This window comes from Lithobates pipiens, unplaced genomic scaffold, assembly GCF_037356315.1.
Source record: "Lithobates pipiens isolate NorthernLeopardFrog02 unplaced genomic scaffold, aLitPip1_a1.2 Scaffold_30, whole genome shotgun sequence".
NCBI lineage: Eukaryota > Metazoa > Chordata > Amphibia > Anura > Ranidae > Lithobates > Lithobates pipiens.
The window spans coordinates 45955972-45979740 of NW_027507791.1; the positions used below are offsets into that span (position 1 = coordinate 45955972).

The window sequence follows — 23769 nt, forward strand, 5'->3', positions numbered from 1 at the left end:
TGTACATTTACTGTACATTTACCACTGGCAGGCGGCTTCCCAGGGCACTGCAACTTACCCTTACATATCTGTGAACTGCCCATTTAGAGGCGTGGTGCGCCCCCTTAGTGTCCCTAATGATATAGTGTCCCCAATAGTATAGTGTCTCTAATGATATAGTGTCCCCAGTAGTATAGTGTCCCCCAGTAGTATAGTGTCCCCCAATAGTGCAGTGTCCCTAATAGTATATTTTCCCCAATAGTGTAGTGTCCCCAGTAGTACAGGCATACGCCACTTTTAAGTAAACAATGGGGTTTATTTACTAAAGCTGGAAAGTGCAAAATCAGGCTCTCTTCTGCATAGAAACCAATGAGCTTCCATGTTTTATTACCAAAGCTTAATTGAACAAGCTGGTGTTAGAAGCTGATTGGTTTCTATGCAGAAGTGAGCCTGATTTTGCACTTTCCAGCTTTAGTAAATAAACCCCATTGTGTACTTAAAAGTGGCGTATACCTGTATAGTGTCCCTAATAGTATAGTGTCCCCAATAGTATAGTGTCCCTAATAGTATAGTGTCCCCAATAGTATAGTGTCCCCAATAGTATATTGTCCCCCAATAGTATAGTGTCCCTAATAGTATAGTGTCCCCAATAGCATAGTGGCGCAATAGTATAGTGTCCCCAATAGTATAGTCTCCCTAATAGTATAGTCTCCCTAATAGTATAGTTTCCCCTTATAGTATAGTGTCCCTAATAGTATAGTGTCCCCCAATAGTATAGTGTCCCCCAATAGTATAGTGTCCCAATAGTATAGTGTCCCCAATAGTATAGTGTCCCTTATAGTATAGTGTCCCCCAATAGTATAGTGTCCCAATAGTATAGTGTCCCCAATAGTATAGTGTCCCTTATAGTATAGTGTCCCCCAATAGTATAGTGTCCCAATAGTAAAGTGTCCCCAATAGTATAGTGTCCCTTATAGTATAGTGTCCCCAATAGTATAGTGTCCCCAATAGTATAGTGTCCCCTCTGATTTTTTCAGACGGATTTTGGCTCAAACTTGTCTTTCATACACACGGATGCACAAAGTATTTGGAAAATGCGATCGTTCTGAACTCGGTGACGTATAACACGTACGACGGGACTATAAAGAGGCCAGTAGCCAATAGCTTTCGTCTTGTAATTTATTCTGAGCATGCGTGGCACTTTGTGCGTCGGAATTGTCTACACACGATAGGAATTTAAACAATCGGATTTTGTTGTCGGAAAATTTTAGAACAAGATCTCAAACTTTGTGTGTTGGAAATTCCAACGGAAAAAGTCAGATGGAGCCCACACACTATCGGATTTTCCGACAACACAGTAAGCACAGTAAGCACAGACAGCACATTTTCCGTCCGACCGTTTGTACGTGGTATTAGTCTCGCACTACTATATCCCTCCTCCTCTCTTTTCAAAAATATGTTTATGGGATGATACCAATGAGGAAATTTTCAGCACTAGCGGATTCACTCTCAGCCCACGTCGCACTATCTACCACACCTAGAAGAATGTGCCTTATATCTGTGGTCATTAGGAAGATTCTGCCCATTACAGATAAGCTGTTGGTAGCGGTGTTGATAGTGGTTACTCATCTGAGAGGCATATGTTGCTCATTGCTCAAGTAACCCCTGGCAACTTCTGGAGGAACCCTGGTGGAGAATGGCTGCTCTATACTGTTATTTAGAAATTTCATTTGGTGGGGGGAGGGGCAAAATAAATCCACTTGATGAAAGCACACTAACCCTTAAATCATTTTACTATAGGTACTAAATGAATATTGGTGCTAAAAACACTGTGTAAAATATGTATTAACTTTTACTTTTTATGTCTCAGTGTTGTTACAGACTGAGTTTAAAGATGAAGACAATCATATACATATTGTTGATGAACCTTCTGACCGGTAAGTTAATATTGTGATCATTTCGGCATGTCTTCTTATGGGTGCCAGAATTTGTGCACTTAAAGCTGAACTGAGTAAAAAAACTTACCTACCATACCTACCAAAAAACGTCGCTAACCATTCTCTGAACTCTGCGGCCAACCATTCTCTGGACTCTGCGGCCAACCATTCTCTGAACTCTGCGGCCAACCATTCTCTGAACTCTGCGGCCAACCATTCTCTGGACTCTGCGGCCAACCATTCTCTGGACTCTGCGGCCAACCATTCTCTGGACTCTGCGGCCAACCATTCTCTGAACTCTGCGGCCAACCATTCTCTGAACTCTGCGGCCAACCATTCTCTGAACTCTGCGGCCAACCATTCTCTGAACTCTGCGGCCAACCATTCTCTGAACTCTGCGGCCAACCATTCTCTGAACTCTGCGGCCAACCATTCTCTGAACTCTGCGGCCAACCATTCTCTGAACTCTGCGGCCAACCATTCTCTGAACTCTGTGGCCAACCATTCTCTGAACTCTGCGGCCAACCATTCTCTGAACTCTGCGGCCAACCATTCTCTGAACTCTGCGGCCAACCATTCTCTGAACTCTGCGGCCAACCAATCTCTGAACTCTGCGGCCAACCATTCTCTGAACTCTGCGGCCAACCATTCTCAGAACTCTGCGGCCAACCATTCTCTGAACTCTGCGGCCAACCATTCTCTGAACTCTGCGGCCAACCATTCTCTGAACTCTGCGACCAACCATTCTCTGAACTCTGCGACCAACCATTCTCTGAACTCTGCGACCAACCATTCTCTCAGGTCTTCGGCCAAACATTCTCTGAACTCTGCGGCCAAACATTCTCTGAACTCTGCGGCCAAACATTCTCTGAACTCTGCGGCCAAACATTCTCTGAACTCTGCGGCCAAACATTCTCTGAACTCTGCGGCCAAACATTCTCTGAACTCTGCGGCCAAACATTCTCTGAACTCTGCGGCCAAACATTCTCTGAACTCTGCGGCCAACCATTCTCTGAACTCTGCGGCCAACCATTCTCTGAACTCTGCGGCCAACCATTCTCTGAACTCTGCGGCCAACCATTCTCTGAACTCTGCGGCCAACCATTCTCTGAAGTCTGCGGCCAACCATTCTCTGAAGTCTGCGGCCAACCATTCTCTGAAGTCTGCAGCCAACCATTCTCTGAACTCTGCGACCAACCATTCTCTGAACTCTGCGACCAACCATTCTCTGAACTCTGCGGCCAACCATTCTCTGAATTCTGCATCCAACCATTCTCTGAACTCTGCGGCCATCCATTCTCTGAACTCTGCATCCAACCATTCTCTGAAGTCTTCGGCCAAACATTCTCTAAATTCTGCGGCCAAACATTCTCTGAACTCTGCGGCTATCCATTCTCTGAACTCTGCGGCCATCCATTTTCTGAACTCTGCAGCCAACCATTCTCTGAACTCTGCGGCCAACCATTCTCTGAAGTCTGCGGCCAACCATTCTCTGAAGTCTGCGGCCAACCATTCTCTGAAGTCTGCGGCCAACCATTCTCTGAAGTCTGCGGCCAACCATTCTCTGAAGTCTGCGGCCAACCATTCTCTGAACTCTGCGACCAACCATTCTCTGAACTCTGCGACCAACCATTCTCTGAACTCTGCGGCCAACCATTCTCTGAATTCTGCATCCAACCATTCTCTGAACTCTGCATCCAACCATTCTCTGAAGTCTGCATTCAACCATTCTCTGAAGTCTTCGGCCAAACATTCTCTAAATTCTGCGGCCAAACATTCTCTGAACTCTGCGGCTATCCATTCTCTGAACTCTGCGGCTATCCATTCTCTGAACTCTGCGGCTATCCATTCTCTGAACTCTGCGGCTATCCATTCTCTGAACTCTGCGGCTATCCATTCTCTGAACTCTGCGGCTATCCATTCTCTGAACTCTGCGGCTATCCATTCTCTGAACTCTGCAGCCAACCATTCTCTGAACTCTGCAGCCAACCATTCTCTGAACTCTGCGGCCAACCATTCTCTGAACTCTGCGGCCATCCATTCTCTGAACTCTGCGGCCATCCATTCTCTGAACTCTGCAGCCAACCATTCTCTGAACTCTGCAGCCAACCATTCTCTGAAGTCTTCGGCCATCCATTCTCTGAACTCTGCGGCCATCCATTCTCTGAACTCTGAGGCCAACCATTCTCTGAAGTCTGCGGCCAACCATTCTCTGAAGTCTGCGGCCAACCATTTTCTGAAGTCTGCGGCCAACCATTCTCTGAAGTGTGCGGCCAACCATTCTCTGAAGTCTGTGGCCAACCATTCTCTGAAGTGTGCGGCCAACCATTCTCTGAAGTCTGCGGCCAACCATTCTCTGAAGTCTGCAGCCAACCATTCTCTGATGTCTGCGGCCAACCATTCTATAAAGTCTGTGGCCAACCATTCTCTGCCATCTGTGGCCAATCATTAACTAAAGTCTGTGGCTGGAAATTCTCTAGTGTTTAAGGCCAAACATTTTCTAAAGTCTGTGGCCAACCAATATCTAGGTCTGTGGCCACCCATCCCCTGATGTCTAAAGCCCCATACACACTATCAGATTTTCTGCAGATTTTTTCCTTCAGATTTACCAAAATCATATAATATGAGGTCAAACTTTAGGAGTATCAATGTGTATGCAATCAGGCAGGCCCTTGTACTACATGGTTTTGGTAAATATGAAGGAAAAAAATCAGCAGAAAATCTGATAGTGTGTATGGAGCTTAAGCCCATGCATTCTATAGTGTCTGTGGCCAACAATTCCCTAACATTTGTGGCCAACAGTTGCTTATGACCTGTGGCTAACTGGCCACGCATTCTCTGTCTGAAGCCAAACGTTCTTTAATGTCTGTGGGCAATCATTCCCTAACATCTGTGGTCATTCAACAGTTCCATAACACCTGTGGCCAACCATTAACCAAATCCTGTAGCCAACAATTTCCTAATGTGTAAGGCCATACATTATCTAATGTGCAAAATAAATAAAGTACTCTTGCGCTTACCAATTGGCCATAAGTGCTATACAATCAGTACATAGCGTGATGGCAACCTCCAACACAGTCTCAAAAAAGCTAAAATATGTCATATCAAGTGCTGTGCTACCTATAAATGCATCACCATACGTGAAATATATTAATTGTATTAAATAATAAATCCTAATTATATATATATATATATATATATATATATATATATATATATATATATATATATATATATATATATTCATATTTCAAAATTAAAACAGAAAAAACAGGAAAGCATGTCAAAGTATAGTCCATGGCTGATTTTCAAATTCTAGTGATATCAGTTCATTAATATTCTGTCATAAAACAAGCTTCTTTAAATTAAATTTTTCAGTGTAAAATCCTATGCGCTTTAAACCTTCTTCCCATTCACCACTGTGCTCACAATATGCTCATCTTATTATCTTTATCTACAATATATTCAATATATGTAAGGTCAACCAACCACACTCATATATTATACAACAGCAGGATATTGAGAAAATATGCATGGAGATACAGTGAACTTCTAGTCTGTGGGTCCACGTGCTCTGCCCTATGCATTACATCATGCAGCACGTGACTTCATCAGGGTAGAATGTCTGTGGCCAACTATTCCCCAACATCTATGACCAACCATTCCCTAACATCTGTGGCCGCCAATTCCTTATCACCTTTGACCAACCATTAACTAAAGTCTGTAGCCAACCATTTACTGATGTCTGAAGCCTTACATTCTCTATGGCCTAAGGCCAACCATTCCCTAACATCTGTGGTCAACATTGCACATTCACATCAGTCTCTACCCTCAAGGAGCCCACAATCCAAGGTCCCCATTCATTACCAGGGCCAATTTTTGGACAGAAGCCAATTAACCTACCTGCATGTCTTTGGATTACCGGAGTGCCCGGAGGAAATCCACGCAGGCACAGGGAGAGCATGCAAACTCCAGGCAGGTAGTATCGTGGTTGGGATTCAAACCAGCGACCTTTCTTACTGCTAGGTGACAGTACTACCCACTACACCACTGTGCCGCCCACACCACTGTGCCGCTGTGGCCAACCATTTCCTAATGTCTAAGGCCACACATTCGCTAATATCAGGAACCATCTGCTCTCTAATGTCTGTGGCCAATCATTTTCTGACATTGTGGCCAACAATTCTCTAGCACCCATGGCCAACTATTCTTAAAGTCTGTGGCGTACCAGTCCCCAAATGTTAAAGTGACACAATCTCCAACCATTCTCTACCATTCGTGGTAAGCCATTCTCTAGCCTCCATGATAAACCATTTTCTACTTTTTGTGTCCAACCATTCTCTACCTTCTGTGGTAAACCATTCTCTACTAGCATCCAGGATAAACCATTTTCTACTATTTGTGGCCAACCAATCTCGAAGCCCTTGTACACACGGTCGGACATTCTGACAACAAAATCCATCAGATTCTGTCTGACGGATTTTGTCCGAAACTTGTGTTGCATACACACGGTCGGACAAAGTTGTCGGAAAATCCGATCGTTTCGGAACGTGATGACGTTATTTCGTTACGACGGGACTACGTTCAGGCTAGTAGCCAATAGCTTTGGTCTAGGAATTTGATCTGAGCATGCGTGGCACTTTGTCCGATCGGAATTCTCTAGAAACGATCGAACAAAGTCCGATCGGATCATGTTGTCGGAAAATTTTAAAGCCCAGCTCTAAAACTTTGTCGGTCAGATATTCCGACGGAAACAGTCCGATGGAGCCCACACACGGTCGGATTATCTGACAACACGGTCCGATCGGACATTTTCCTTCGGAATGTCCGACCGTGTGTACAAGGGCTAACATCTGTAGTTAGCTTAATGCCCCGTACACACGAGAGGACTTATGTCCGACAGACTTCCAAAGGAGTTCCGCCGGAGTTCCGCCGGAGTTCCGACGGAGTTCTGACAGACTTTTCGGCCGAACGGACTTGGCCACACACGATCACACTAAACTCCGACGGATTCGAACGTGATGACGTACGACCCGACTCGAATAAGGAAGTTCATAGCCAGTAGCCAATAGCTGCCCTAGCGTCGGTTTTAGTTCGTCGGAGTAGCATACACACGAGCGGAGTTTTCGAAGGGGACCGGGTCCGGCGGAGTTCCTTCGGGAAAATTTGAAGCATGCTTCATTTCTAAAGTCCGTCAGACTTTGGCGAATCAAAGGTCCGTTGCAGCCCACACACGATCGGATAGTCTGACGGACTCGGTCCTTCGGACTTTGGATGTTGAAAAGTCCGCTCGTGTGTACGGGGCATTAGAAGCAGTAATTGTCAGACTTGAATTGTTAACACATGCAACTGGCACACAAAAAGATCTTGTATATGATCATCTGTAATACCTGTTCAAGTAATTACATCGCTGTGTGAAAATTACATGCTTTAATGTCAAGGTGCTCTTTTCATTAACCCTTGATTATATTCCATACAAGGCGGGCTCTGTGAAACATCTTGCAATAAAAAGGGAGAAGAAGGGCTAATTCGAAATGAGAAAGGAGGAAAGGTGACTCTGCAAGTCATAGTAAAAGACGAGATACAAGAAATCCACTGGATTAGACAGCAAACGCACAACGTGTTCTTCAGGATCTTGGAATGTTGCAGATTTGAGAAATATTGCTGTCAGTTTGAAGACCCTAAAGATTGCTGCAGAGTTGAGAACAAAGCTTATGAAGCCAAACTCTGCTCTTGCAACGTCTCTTCGCTAAGCTCCTCAATCACCATCACAAGATGAAGGAGTGTTCCTTGCAGAAATCCAGGACAAAAAAAATCACTACAGCACTTGTACATTTTATCTTCATATTCCTGGTAAGCAATACATTTCAGAGTCTATACAAAACAAAATAATTGTATCTGCAGCTAGAGATCATTTACATGCTTTGGTTGTATTTGCATTTACTAAGAGGTAAAGTCTGAAGTTAGCATATTTAGAATAGGCATAGCTTAGGTCAGTGATTCTCAATCAGGGTTCCTCCAGAGGTTGTAGGGGTTCTTTCAGCATTGGGCAATTTCTGCCTCTCAGATAAGTTCCCACTCACACCATTGATCTTTTTAGCTATCTGTAAGGAGGTAATTCTTCCCAATGACCACAAGTGTAAGGAGCTTTCTTCCCACTGATCATCACACTAATGTATCATGGGTTGTAGACTTCTAATTTTTAGCAAGGGTTCCCCGAGACCGCAAGACTATTTCAAGGTTTCCTCTGTGTTGAAAAGGTTGAGAAAGGCCGGCTTAGGTAGTTGTCTACATGGGAATGGATGAGATTTTTCTGCCCTGCCCAAACTGACCAGTCAGGATAATTTGCAGCAGTGTGGCTCCTTCTGATCCAGCTGGATATCCAAACCTGTCTACATATTACATAAAGAAGGATCTTTTAGGCCATTGGTGACCAGAGCCATATCTGGGTCTCCAGTTAAACCTGCAATACTGAACTTTTGGCTACTGCTCTATTTGGGATTTGTGGATGGTTTACACCACTATGGAGTTGATTTACTAAAACTGTGCAAAATCTGGTGCAGCTGTGCATAGAAACCAATCAGCTTACATTATTTGGCAAAACTTAATTGAACAAGATGAGGTTAGAAGCTGATTGGGTACCATGCACAGCTGGACCAGATTCTGCACTGTAAATCAACCCCCATGCATTGAGGTGTGGATGTGCTGTTGAGGTGTGTTTTTAGTGGCTTTTTAAGGGAATGCAAAGGGCTGCAAATCACTCCTTGTAAATCACCCCTTCTAGCACAACCTTCCAAACCCCAACTATGCCCAGGTCAGCTGCCCCTTCTGCCCACCCCTTGCCCCGGGGCCTGATTTTACCAATTTGATTTATCTACATAATGGAAGGCCTTCCATATGTGGTGGGTTGTGAGGCATAGTGGGTGCAAAGGTGGTAAAAGTCATTGGGCGCCAGACATTTCTTGGATTTAAAAGAGGTTTAATTTCTTTGACAGTCCTTTTTATATTTTGCAAGGGAAAGAGGGTTAGGGCCAGGACACCCTTAAGTAGTTTCAATTTTAAATGGCAGACTCTGAGACTTCAACAGGAGGATAGCCGTACAGGGAAAGGCCCCAGCAAGGTGCCACTTCTGCACATGCAGGATTGCTTTCTCCCATGGTAACAGTACTTAAACAGTTCCTAACTCAAAGTAACAGTTCTCTCAGCTGTACTACAACTTCTCCTTGTGGTTCTTCAGCCTCTTGAGCTTCCGGTCTCTCATCTGACTCTGAATCCTGTGAGCTCCTCAAGGCCTTTGCGGGGGTATCTCCCACAAGCGTCACCCACGCTTCCCAGCTGGGTCCCTAGCTTGGCACTTCGGATACCTTCAAGCTTCACCCCCGCTGACCGGCTCGGTCCCTAGCTTGGCACACAAGGCTGCTCTGCAAGCATCATCTCCGCTGGTTGGGTCCCTGACTTGGTCATATTTACAAGATTTTCACTAGTAAGATCTGGTATCCAGCAGTGTCACATCTTCTCATTTGGCATTCACAGTGACAACGTGGTATTTAACATCTCGTTTGTCTGGCCTACGGAGGATAACACTGTCCTGATTGATTTTTCTGAATTTTAGAAAGTCCACTTTGAGAGGTATTTGGAGGAATTCCCGGATGGCCTCATCCACCTACTGTATTTCCTTCTCCAAGATCTCCTCTTCTAAATGAGGAGAAATGTAGGGGTATAAATACCCATAATTTTCTGCTACCTTCTTAATGATGATGCGCTGGATCTTAGACAGCCCAGGCAGGGTTTTAGGGTCTCCGTACCCAGATAGCACTCAAGCATCTCGGGTACACTGAACTGGATACCCAGCAACCACCTCCATCTTGTGATCCACATTGGAGCTCAGCATAGGCGTGATAGGCTGGGTGTGGATCCCGTGCAGGGAGAAGAAACAAAGAGAGTTATCCCTCTGTATAGAGCCCTCTTTAGCTTGTCAACACAGGGCTCTGGCTGTGATTGGATACAGCAGATCACCAGGTCCCGGCCATGAATCAGTGGCTGGGACTTGCTGACAAAATTCCGCCGTGTCTATCTGGCAGGGGGTGGGAACACGTGCATGCCCTGAACCTGGAAGAGGGCAGCGATGTATAGGCTGACCTCATAATGCATATGTGTGACAACAAAGAGGATGGGCTTTAATGTCCACACGCCACACATTAGCGCCTATGGGCGGCAGAGGTGTCTGGTGAGAGCGTGCTCACTACATGCTTCCGGCATTTAGAAAAAGCTGACAGCTCCCAGTCTCTAGTAGTCGGCAGAGGGTGGATGTACGCATGTGCCCTGAAACCGGAAGAGGGCAGTGACATACAGGTATGTCACTGTGCCTATAGGAGCCGCCCGTCCGCTGTACAATGGGCTGAAATTGTGTTCATTACATGCTTCCGGCATGGAGAAAAAGCTGTCGGAAGACAGATCCCAGTCTCTAGTAGTTGGCGGAGGGTGGGAATACGCTTGTGCCCTGAACCTGGAAGAGGGCAGTGACATACAGGTATGTCGCTCTGCCTGTAGGAGCCTCCTATCCGCAGTAATGCAATGCGCTGAAAGCAAGTTCACTACATGCTTCCAGCATGGAGAAAATGCTGTCAAAGAGAGCTCCCAGTCTCTAGTAGTCGGCGGAGGGTGTGCATACGCATGTGCCCTGAACCCGGAAGAGGGCAGTGACATACAGGTACGTCACTGTGCCTGTAGGAGCCACCCATCCGCAGTGCAATGCGCTGAAAGCGTGTCCACTACATGCTTCCAGCATGGAGAAAAAGCTGTCATAGACAGCTCCCAGTGTCTAGTAGTTGGCGGAGGGTGTGCATACGCATGTGCCCTGAACCTGGAAGAGGGCAGTGACATACAGGTACGTCACTCTGCCTGTAGGAGCCACCTGAAAGCGTGCTCACTACATGCTTCTGGCATGGAGGAAAAGCTGTCAAAGACAGCTTCCAGTGTCTAGTAGTGATCAGGAAATGGCATGTCCCCTAGGACAGCCAATCACACTGGTCAAGTGATCAGACAGATCTTCCCACCCCACTGCCATAGCAGCTCAGTTAATGGGAACACTAGGGTGGTAAAGGGTTAAAATATTTCTTCCTCCCTTGTTGTTGGGCTGTCCCTGCTCTGCTAGGGTTAAATGCACTTTTAGGTCGGGGGGGGGGGGGGGACTTGCCCAATCCTATGCTCCGAGTCCTCAGGCAACCGGTGCTCTCCTCTACACCAGCAGTGGACTTCCCCTAGGGACAGTCACATCCAATGCAAGGCTATGGGCGTTGGACATGATGACGTCAGAGGACCTGCAACCGCCTGAGCGTAGTAGAGCAGAAGCAGCGGGCACCGGTCTTACAAACTGAATGCCCCAGACCTAAAGCAGCATTTCACAGGGGTACACCCTGAGACTTTGCCACATAGCAGCGTTAAATACCAAATTTGGATATTTTTTGGTTTTTTTGAAGGAAAATTTGCTGTTTTTTTTTTGCTTTGAAATCAATTTTGACACTCAGCCCTGCTGCTGATTTTCATGTTTAAAAACATAAAACTAAATATTAAATGGCATGTTGTATTTTCTCTTTTTAGATAACCAACCCACTGAGCCTCAAAACAACATAAAACTTATAGTAGTTATTACTATAGTTATTATTGCAGTCGTCCTGGCCACTGCCATACTTATAAGAGTAATAATCTACAAATGCAAGGTAAGATTTTACTTTCCATCTTTTTATTGACAATTTTCATAGAGGAATAAACAGAATAATTAATAATGACATGGAATACAAAGGTTGCATATTTTGAAGCTCAATTCCCCATTATGTGCAAAGGAAAGAAACAATAAGCAAGGTAGGATTTTAACATATTATATGGTAAATGTTTTACCAGAGCATACCGGCTCTGAGTCCCCAGAGTCGCATCCCAGGGTCGCATCCCAGAGTCACATCCCAGAGTCACATGCCAGGGTCACATCCCAGGGTCACATCCCTTGGTCACATCCCTTGGTCACATCCCTTGGTCACATCCCAGGGTCGCATCCCAGAGTCGCATCCCAGGGTCGCATCCCAGAGTCGCATCCCAGAGTTACATCCCAGGGTCGCATTCCATGGTCACATCCCAGGGTCGCATCCCAGAGTCGCATCCCAGGGTCGCATCCCAGGGTCACATCCCAAGGTCACATCCCAGGGTCACATTCCAGAGTCACATCCCTTGGTCACATCCCTTGGTCACATCCCAGAGTCGCATCCCAGGGTCACATCCCATGGTCACATCCCAGAGTCGTATCCCAGGGTCACATCCCAGAGTCACATCCCATAGTCGCATCCCAGAGTCGCATCCCAGGGTCACATCCCTTGGTCACATCCCTTGGTCGCATCCCAGGGTCGCATCCCAGGGTCGCATCCCAGAGTCGTATCCCTTGGTCACATCCCAGAGTCGCATCCCAGGGTCACATCCCAGGGTCACATCCCAGGGTCAAATCCCTTGGTCACATCCCTTGGTCACATCCCAGGGTCACATTGCATGGTCACATCCCAGAGTCGCATCCCAGGGTCAAATCGCATGGTCACATCCCAGGGTCGCATCCCAGGGTCACATCGCATGGTCACATCCCAGGGTCGTATCCCAGGGTCACATCCCAGAGTCGTATCCCAGAGTCGTATCCCAGAGTCGTATCCCAGAGTCGTATCCCTTGGTCACATCCCTTGGTCACATCCCAGAGTCGCATCCCAGGGTCACATCCCATGGTCACATCCCAGAGTCGTATCCCAGGGTCACATCCCATAGTCACATCCCATAGTCGCATCCCAGAGTCGCATCCCAGGGTCACATCCCTTGGTCACATCCCTTGGTCGCATCCCAGGGTCGCATCCCAGGGTCGCATCCCAGGGTCGCATCCCAGAGTCGTATCCCTTGGTCACATCCCAGAGTCGCATCCCAGGGTCACATCCCAGGGTCACATCCCAGGGTCACATCCCAGGGTCAAATCCCTTGGTCACATCCCTTGGTCACATCCCAGGGTCACATTGCATGGTCACATCCCAGAGTCGCATCCCAGGGTCAAATCGCATGGTCACATCCCAGGGTCGCATCCCAGGGTCACATCGCATGGTCACATCCCAGGGTCGTATCCCAGGGTCACATCCCAGAGTCGTATCCCAGAGTCGTATCCCAGAGTCGTATCCCTTGGTCACATCCCTTGGTCACATCCCAGAGTCGCATCACAGGGTCGCATCCCTGAGTCACATCCCAGAGTCACAAATATAAGATCTAGCAAGGGTGTGTGACATTATCACTTGGTTTGTACTTGTTCTGTTTCAAATGTCCCTTTTATACATTGACATCCCTCCTTAGACCCAGTCTGCTCAGACAGGTTAAAGTGGAATTCCACCAAAAAGTGGAACTTCTGCTCATTTGTCTCCTCTCCCCCTCCGGTGTGCCACAATTGGCACCTTTTGGGGGGGAGGGGGGACAGGATACCTGTCTTTGTTAGGTATCCTGTTCCCACTTCCCAGAGTCCGGGCCGCCACACCTGACATCACCGCGGGGCTTCCTCCTCCTCCCTCCTCCTCTCCCTGTCGCCAGGCCAGTAGGAGAGAGGAGCGGGGCCTTGCACATGCGCAGTAGGGTTCCCAGCATGAAGCCATAAGGCTACACTGCCAGGTTCCCTTACCCGCAATGGCAGCGGCAGCACCCCGACAGCTGATGGAAACATCAGCTGCGGTGCCGACATCGCTGGACTCCAGGACAGGTAAGTGTCCTATTGTTAAAAGCCAGCAGCTGCAGCATGTGTAGCTGTTGGCTTTTAATTTAATTAAATTTTTTTGGGCAGAACACCTCTTTAACTCTTTAATACGACACAGAAGCCCAATTTTACTTTAGCTAACAGATTTGCAGAGGATGTTTTCGCAGCCTTATTAAGTGTCAAGAAGACAATGAGTTTCCTAAACCATGTCTCTGGAAACTCTTACACTGTCTGAGGGAACATGGAAGAAACAGGTTGGGTCTAACTAGGACTAAAACTAACTAGCATCCAACAGGAGGGGAGGACAAAGGAAGAAACCAAAAAACCGTGTAAGTAAACAAGTTGTAGTGGCCCAAAACCTCCACTAGATGTCAACATACTACTGAAACATAATAATCCGATGCAATGCAATGTAGTGGTTGCAGAATATTGATGGAATAGGCATGCCGGGTAAAGAAATACACCCAATCGTTATGGGATTCAACTATCTGAAAATAACAGGAAACCAAAATATTGGTTCTGGGTGGAGTCACCCTTTTAAAGATGTATAATGCACTTTGAAGACCTTACAGGACTGAAAATAAATACTTTTGCTGTATCTGTTTAGAGAACTCTTGATGAAAGAACGAATACTGTTGAAGGCGTATGTTTAAATATGGTAAATATAATATTATTATTTTACTTAAATGCACTCAGCAAGTGGTTAAGTTGTGCTTTGCAAGTGGTTCACCAGGATTGTGACTTAATAGGTAATCGTGGTGCTGGGCTGTGGGATCTCTGATAAGTGCTGTGAAAATAACTATAATAAAGTGCAAATGTAAATATAAAAATGGAATAAATCATGAACAAGGGTGATACATAATAAAAACTGATGAAGTCAGCTGACGATACGCGTCAGGATTGAGCCATAGGCGAAAACGGGAAGTGACGCAAGCCTATGAGCTTGCTGCTCGTGGAGTGTTATCCCAGCATTTTTTATCAAAAGTGAGTGTACCAACTCTATGTGTTTTAAATAAATTTAACGTTATGTGTAGCAAGGTCCCAGGCCTCCTTTTGATCTAATGAGAACCTCCATGGCCAGGGATAGCTGACATTCTTCTGTATATGGTGGGTTGTGAGGCATAGTGGGTGTAGTGTAGTTAAAGTTATTGGGCACCAGACACTTCTTGGATGCAAAAGAGAGTTTTTCTCTTAACACACCTTTTTTTTTGGGGGGGGGGGGGGGGTTAGGGCCAGGACACCCTTAGGTAGCTGCAAGATTAATTGGCAGACTCCAAGACTTTAATAGGAGGACAGCCATGCAGGCAAAGGCATCCAGGAAGAAGCCACATCTGCATGTGTAGGAATGCTGTCTCCTATGGCAACAATCTTTAACAGTTCCAAACACAAGGCTTTACAGTTCCTTCATTTTCACTACAATCACTCCTTGTAGTTCTTCAGTACACTGAGCTCTTGGTCTCTCACTGGACCAGCCTTTCTCAACCTTTTCAACACAGAGAAACCCTTGAAATAGTTCTCTGATCTCAGGGGACCCCTTCTAAAAATTTGAAATCTACAACTCATGATACATTAGTGTGATGGTCAGTGGGAAGAATGGTCCTTACACTTGTGGTCATTGGGAAGAATTACCTCCTTACAGATAGCTAAAAAGATCAATGGTGTTGGTGGGAACTTATCTGAGAGGCAGAAATGGCCCAATGCTGAAGCAACCCCTACAACCTCTGGAGGAACCCTAGTTGAGAATCACTGCACTAGACCCTCTGATTCACTGCCACTGAATCCCTTGAGCTCCACCAATCTTCAGGGTCGTATCTTCCTCAAGACTCACCCCCACCTCTCTGCTGGGTCCCTGGCTTAGCACTCAAGTTACCTCTCAAGCTTTAACCCCACTGGCCTTCTCGGTCCCTGGCTTAACACACAAGGCTGCTCTGCAAGCGTCACCTCCGCTGGTTGGGTCCCTGGTTTGATTCCCACTGAAGTTTTCCGATTCTTCACCGTTCCTGGTTGGTGAGAAGACTGCTCCGGTACTTGCTTCAGTTACTCACTGTGGTCCCTGGCAATTAGGCGGATGGTCCCTTTCTGGCGACAGCTTCCCCTCTACCTCCGACCACGACAGGTTCTCTGGCCACCAGAACCGTCGCTGTCACGATCAGGAGTCAAGCTTGAAGACCAGTTCTTATAGCAGTTGCAGGACTACCACCGACCAGCAGGATAGGTACACAGGCAGTCACCCTGGCAGATAACACAGGCACACCTGAGGTGTGGAGTCTAAGTACCAACGGGTGTTCACCAGAGCTCCTGATGGTGGAGATGGATTTAGCTGTGTGTTAGTACCAGGTCATGCTCCTCAGGTTTGCCCCACAAGGGTGTGAGCAAGCCGAGGGGTCCAGTAGCGGATAAGCAGATATGGATCAAACAGCAGCGTGGTCAGTAAACAAGCCAAAAGGTCGGTAGTTGCAGGTTGGGATCAGGCAGTAGAGTAGTCAAGGAACAAGCCAAGGGTCGATCACGAGTGGTAGCAAACTACAGTTGGCAGCAGGGAAGACAAGAGCAAGGCACTGGCTGAGAAGGCACAATAACCTGGCAAAGAAGAAGTGCTGAGACAAGGCTTATATAGGAAGTTCATGGGAGGAGCAAAGAGTTCAAGGTTCAACAGCAATCAAGACAAAAGGCAGGGTTGTCCATTGGATCAGGTAGGATTGTCCAATAGATCAGGCAGGGCTTGTCCTGCATCCCAGATAGCTCAGTGGGAAGAGTCAATTCCAGACACAGAAGAGGTCCCAGGTTTGAGCCCAGGTCCTGATAGTCACATTTGATGGACTGCAAGCCGCAGTCCCAACCCTGCCCTGCTCTCTTGCTTCTGGATAGGCCCTCAGACAGCCAAGCAGCCAGATGTCACTGGGATAGGCCCAATCTCTGGCCTAGCAGCCCAGACAATACAACACACGTCCACTCAGACAGCCGTCCAGGTGGCACAGAACACCGATCACCTGACTCCACCCGAACATATAGGCTCTCCCAGCAGGCCAAGGGATTCAAGAATACCCCTGCCCATTGGCTGAGATACCCCACATACCCATAACCTGACCTTGCGTTGCCCTTCTTATATCTAGCACCACCAAGTACCCGGCCACCTAGTGGTAGAAGAGAAAAATGCAACAAGACCAAACTTTAGGGAGAAATCAATAGATCTCTAGCAATCAACCAGGATAACTATTTCTGGCAAGTAAATTTGTGAGGAGCAACCCTGCCTAAACTCCAGGGTGCTACATCTGCTATCTGGGATCTTTCTTCCACCTCACATTATCTCAGTCGAGCTAACTGGAGAGGAGGCTGTACTAATTTTAAGGATTTATCGCTGTATTTGTCTAAGAGATACCCTTTGAAGACCCCCTGTTTGTAGCATCTGATTCAGTTCATGCTGTAACTATACAGCAGTAATGTGAGGGGCTAGTGCCCATTAAGGTGTCATCTCATTTGGATTTGCCATGCATCGGTCATTTTTCTCACTGTCCACAGTGAAGTGAACCATCACCTATACATCAATTTTTGATTGTTTCATATATATTTTCACCTGTGTTGATGCACTGGTTCACAATTTGGGACTGTCATACAGTTTTGCTCATAAGTTTACATACCCTGACAGAATTTATTATTTTTTGGCCAAGAAATCATAAATTATGCCAGGGTATGTAAACTTATGAGCACAACTGTATATATTTTTTCTGTTTGCCACCTGAGTCTATGTTGGTCAACTGGGGGTTTTGTTTGCTTTGCATTTACTCTATTGATCATCAACATCACCATGTGTTATTTTTATTTTTAATTCAGCGTTGCACAAGATACCATTTACACTCTGCACTCTGCAAGAGTTAACACTCTTTGATCGACTCTATGGCCTTGGAGGGACACCATGACATCACTCCTGGTCCAGGCTGGAAGAAAAAAAAAAAAAATTGGGATAAAAAAAAAAAATATTATTATTTGAACCACTTAAAGACCAGGCCTCTTTTTCAGACTCTGTGTTTACAAGTTAAAAACAGTTTTTTTGCTAGAAAATTACTTAGAACCCCCGAAACATTATACTTTTTTTTTCTAACACCCTAGAGAATAAAATGGCGGTCATTACAATATTTTCTGTCACACCACATTTGCACAGCGGTTTTACAAGCGCACTCTTTATTGGAAAAAATTCACTTTTTATGAATAAAACAAAAAACACAAAAGTAAAGTTAGCCCAATTTTTTTTATATTGTGAAAGATAATGTTATGCCGAGTAAATTGATATCCAACACGTCACGCTTCAAAATTGTGCCCGCTCGTGGAATGGCGTCAAACTTTTACCCTTAAAAATTTCCATAGGCGACGTTTAAAAAATTCTAAAGGTTGCATGTTTTGTGTTACAGAGGAGGTCTAGGGCTAGAATTATTGTTCTCACTTTACTGATCGCGGCGATACCTCACATGTGTGGTTTGAACAGCGTTTTCATATGCGGGCACTGCTCATGTATGCATTCGCTTCTGCGCGTGAGCTCGCTGGGACGGGGCGCTTTAAAAACAATTTTTTTTTTTTCTTATTTATTTTAGTTGATTTTATTTATTTTTTTCACTGTTTTTATATGAAAAAAAAATTGTGTAATTTTTATTCCTATTACAAGGAATGTAATCATCCCTTGTAATAGAAAAAAAGCATGACAGGTCCTCTTATATATGAGATCTGGGGGCCAAAAAGACCTCACATTTCATATTTACACTAAAATGCAATAAAAAAATAAAAAAAAATTTTCATTTGCAAAAATGACAACAGAAAAATGACCCTTTAAGACGTATGGGCGGAAGTGATGTTTTGACGTCGCTTCCTCCCTGCTATAGTATGGAGACGGGTGGGGGGCCATCTTCCCCCTCACTCGTCTCCATACCCCGCCCCGGATAGGACCCGATCGCCTCCGCCGCTGCCGACGGCTCCGGTTAGAGGCGGAGGGCGCGGGAGAGAGGCGGGAGGGGGGGGGCGGCACCTCTCCCGCCGCCGATAATGGTGATCTTGCAGTGAATCCGCCACAGAGACCACCGTTATCGTAAACAGGACCGCTGGCTCTAAAAGTAGGTACCTCGGTTTTGGCGATGTATATATATATGTATATATATATATATATATATATATATATATATATACATACAGGAGCCGGTCGGCAAGTGGTGTAAAGGTAAAGAAGAGATTTGAGGTCTATTTGACCCCAGATCTCGCCATAAAGAGGACCTGTCATCCTTATTTCTATTACAAGGGATGTTTACATTCCTTGTAATAGGAATAAAAGTGATAAAAAATGTTTAAAGGGACAGTGTAAAAATAAAAAGTAAAATGTATAATAATAATAAAAATACATTTAAAGCACCCCCCCTCCCCCTGTGTCCGCGTGCTGAAGCGAGCACATAAGTAAGTCGCGCACGCATATGTAAACATGTGAGGTGTCGCCACGAACGTTAGAGCGAGAGCAATAATTCTAGTGCTAGAGCTCCTCTGTAACTTTAAACCTGGTAACCTGTAAAGGCATTTAACCACTTAACCCCCAGGCCATTTTGCTGGCCAAAGACCAGAGCACTTTTTGTGATTCGGCACTGCGTTGCTTTAACTGACAATTGCGCAGTCGTGCGACGCGGCACCCAAACGTCCTTTTTTCCCCACAAATAGAGCTTTCGTTTTGGTGGTATTTGATCACCTCTGTGTTTTTTATTTTTCGCGCTATAAACAAGAAAAGAGCGACAATTTTGAAACAAAAATTGCTATAATAAATATCCGCAAAAAATGTATAAAAAAATGTTTTTTCCTCAGTTTCGGCCGATATTTGTATTCTTCTATATATTTTTGGTTAAAAAAAATCGCAATAAGCGTATATTGATTGGTTTGCGCAAAGGTTATAGCGTTTACAAAATAGGGGATAGTTTTATGACACTTTTATTTATATTTTTTTTTTATTAGTAATGGTGGCGATCGGCGATTTTTATCATGACTGCGACATTATGGCGGACACATCGGACATTTTTGACACATTTTTGGGACCGGTGTCATTTATACAGCAATCAGTGCTATACAAATGCACTGATTCCTGTGTAAATGACACTGACAGTGAAGGGGTTAACCACTAGGTGGCAGTGTAGAGGTTAAGTGTGCCCTGGGGAGTGTTTCTAATTGTGGGTTAGGGCTTGGCTACGTGTGACATGTCACTGATCTCTGCTCCCGATCACAGGGAGCAGTGATCATTGTCACTAGGCAGAACGGAGAGATGCTTGTTTACATCAGCGTCTCCCCGTTCTCCTTCTCACTGAGGTGATCGCGGGTATCCCCGCAGCGATCGAGTCCGCGGGACCCGCGCCCCCGACAGGCGGCGCGCACAATAGCACGTCGGTAAATTTAAAGGGACGTACAGGTACGCCCATTTGCCCAGCCGTGCCATTATACCGACGTACATCGGCGTGTTATATAGAGGTGGTCTGGCAAGTTAAAAATGAATATCCACCCTTAATTGAAATATAAGTTTTATGTGAACATTGCCTTTGAATGTTTGTACTGAGCAGTCTTGATAGTTTCCAGTTATATTAATCTTTTACCTTTTTTTTTTTTTTTTTTTGCTTTCGCTCTTTTAGGCTTCAATTGGACAAAATGATCTTCGCTGAATGAGCCCTGGTGTAAAGGCTGAAGAAGAAAATAATCGAGGGTTTATTTTTGAAAAAAATAAATCATCAATATTCGTCGAATGTAACTTCATGTTCCTTCATTCTGTGCATACTAACCAGCCACTGGGAGAATATGACAAAATTAAATGTTCTTAAGCTATTTTCTCTTCTAGTCAAATGCTATTCAAATATTGGGGGCAGTAGTAGAGATAGATTCATTCAGACATAGAGTGGATCTGGAAAATACCACACTATGGCCACTAGATGGAGCTGATGATCATAGGAAAAATATACCTTGGCTGGAAGAAACACAATATAAATGTCCTTATTTATTTGTTATAAACCGAGGTGAAACAACCAAATCAAAAGATACCACATCCCAAAATTGTATACAAAAACTATACACGGGGATGGAGGTAACATACCTCCGGGACTTTTAACGGTATCAGGTACGAAGTAGTTTATGGGAACCAATAATGATCAAGAAACAGACCATAAGTAAAAATAAAATCTGAAATTTATTAACAAATACATAAACTGAAGTTATCTAAAAACAACCACAAAACATGTGGGTACATCCAAAAGACAGCGGAATGTCTACAATTCGTTCAATTTGGGTCAGAGTAACTTTTACCACACTCGACATGTTTCACTCAGTTCGAGTTTCATCAGGAGCTTTTTGTGGTACAAGTTGCTTGTAATACTGTAATGGATGATAAGTACAGGAAAAAAGAGGAGAAAAATGTAAATACAGTTGGCACATTAAGAAGAATGTTGCAAAAAAAAACACGTGATCAGGTATTGAGGGTCAAACTCAAACAGATATATACAATATAGTCAGCATAAGGACATCAGTAGCATGTGGTCATAGATATGGGAAATGCCGATCTCACCTCCGATATGTTGAAAGGGATGTTAAAATGCACAAATTGAAAGCTGAAAGGTAAGGAGAGAGGAGCCTCGAATAGGTGGGAGCGCCAGGATATTAGATGCTTGCAGAGAGACCTTCCAAAAAGTTGAGGTCTAAAATTTCACATAAGAAAAAAAGAAAAGAAAAATTTTTTTTTTATATATAATGTTTTTTTTGAAAAAAAAAATTGAAAATAAATTATAAGTGTCGCAGAAGAGAATTTTTTCCCCCTTTTTTTTTTTTGGTGACAATTAAAATGATAACAGAAAACACCGTAGTGTAGTAGACTCTGCTACTAGATGTCAATGATTTTACATCAGACTAAACTGTGAAAATGTCGCCAATTTGTAATGTGAAAAAAACAAAACAAAAAGGGTTTTAAAATTAATCCACACGTTTAATTATTCTGCAGAGTTGCAAATAATACTGCCAAATTAAGACTGAACTTCTTACCCCAGTAAAGTATATATCAGGACACCACCATTGGCCGTCTCTGGCAGAGGGTGTAAGGCACGGGGGAGCTGCCTTATGAAGGGTCTCTCCGATCTCGGCGGCGTGTGACGTCGCCAGCCGAGTCGCGGGCAGAAATTACACTGCACCGGATGTCTGGAAACCCGGGGGAAGGTGGCGCGCATGCGCGTGATGACGCAGACTGTGCGGGCGGCACAGTGGTGTAGTGGTTTGCACTCTCACCTAGCAGTAAAAGGGTCGCTGGTTCAAATCCCAACCACGACACTACCTGCCTGGAGTTTGCATGTTCTCCCTGTGCCTGCGTGGGTTTCCTCCGGGTACTCCGGTTTCCTCCCACACTTCAAAGACATGCAGGTAGGTTAATTGGCTTCTGACCAAAAATTGGCCTTAGTATATGAATGGGGACCTTAGATTGTGGGCTCCTTGAGGGTAGGGACCAATGTGAGTGTGCAATGTACAGGGATAGGGGTAGACACTCACTCAGGTTGAACTGGATGGACTGGTGTCTTTATTCAACCTTACTAACTATGAAACTATGAGACCGACGTCAACCGCGCGTTAGTGGCCATCTTTGAAACTCCGCTAGTCCCACCGAACGGGTGAGGGAGGGGACTCCAGAGAGCCTTTCCACACATGCGCAGAATGACGCAGATCACGCCAATCATGCAAGAAAGTCATATTGAAAGCTCTAATGCCCACACCTGGGCGTGGGAGGGGAGGCGTTTGTACCGGGGGAAGATCACATAAACCCTTATATAGCCTCAACAAACAAACCCAAACTAGGGAGGGAAGATGAATTATAGGCAGAAGACAGAAAGACGTTGTCATGCTAAGGATAACATTAGGCTTCATGGCGATAATGGAATAAAGCACATGAGTGGAGTGTGAAAAAGAGGGGGCATATATATTGTGAAAGGTGCCAATTGATTAACTGCGCCAAAATCGCGATAAGCCCCAGGGTGCCCGTGCAAGCAAAATCCAGCAGATCCCAACAAAAAAAAAATTTTGAGGGACTTCAAAATGATGTCCAAATAGATTTATTTAGGCATAGGTATGTATAAATAAATATAAATGTTATATTTCATTTACAAGGTGACTATACGGAAAATTTTGTTTCCCCATATCCATTGACCACAATGCTAAAAGAAAGTATAGTACATCAAATCATCAATGCACATGAAGTAAGTATTGTACATTAATTCAAAACCGAATGTATGAAGATAAAATTACATATAAATACTCAAAATTAAAATTAAATATAATGAAACAAAAAAAAAAAGAGAGGAAAGGAAGAAGAAAACATTAGTTTGCCATAGATATTAGTAAACAAATTTTATTCTTCAGAGGAATAATGGTTTATAACTCAGGGCATCGTTTAAACCAGGAGCACATGTGGCTTTCAAAGTATAAATCCAGCGTGCTTCTCTCTGCAGTAAGATGTGATCATAATTACCTCCTCTCAGGGGCGGACTGACAACTCATGGGGCCCCCGGGCAATAGGAGATTATGGGGCCCCCAGGCAATCAGAGATTATGGGGCCACATAGTATACACAAACACACACACAGTATACAATCACACACACAGTACACATAGACATTTTTCTATTGTCTGAGAAGGTACTGAAGAGGTGAGGCAGCTATAATCTCAGGATTTACATACTGTACCTGGTTTTACTGAGGCTGACAACTCTGATGGGGCCCCCTAGTGGCATGGGGCCCTCGGGCAGTGCCCGAGTAGCCCAATGGTCAGTCCGCCCCTGCCTCCTCTTTCGCCCGGGGGTATTGACTCGAGTGCAAAGAAATGCATCAGAGTCTCATCGAACGCATGGTATAAACCCATGTGCCGACTTATTGGCGTTTCCATTTTCTTGGCCCGCACCAGAGATATATGATCTCTGATGCGGTGAAAGAAGGGACGTTTCGCCTTGCCACCATAGAAACCACCACATTCGCATACCATTATATAAACTATCCCTATTGATTGGCAGGTGGCCAGAAATTTGGGTTTATAGATCTGGCCATGTGGTAATCGAATACGTTTTGAC

The 23769-nt window shown here is 45.0% G+C and overlaps 1 long non-coding RNA gene across 1 annotated transcript; it reads left to right on the top strand.

The window, feature by feature from the left end:
- Positions 1-1842: 1842 nt before the first annotated feature.
- On the top strand, positions 1843-20428 carry LOC143942051 (uncharacterized). Its single transcript, XR_013264659.1, has 5 exons — positions 1843-1916; positions 7397-7769; positions 11517-11635; positions 14279-14329; positions 20313-20428. It is a non-coding gene; the product is annotated as an uncharacterized LOC143942051 (long non-coding RNA).
- Positions 20429-23769: the final 3341 nt, after the last annotated feature.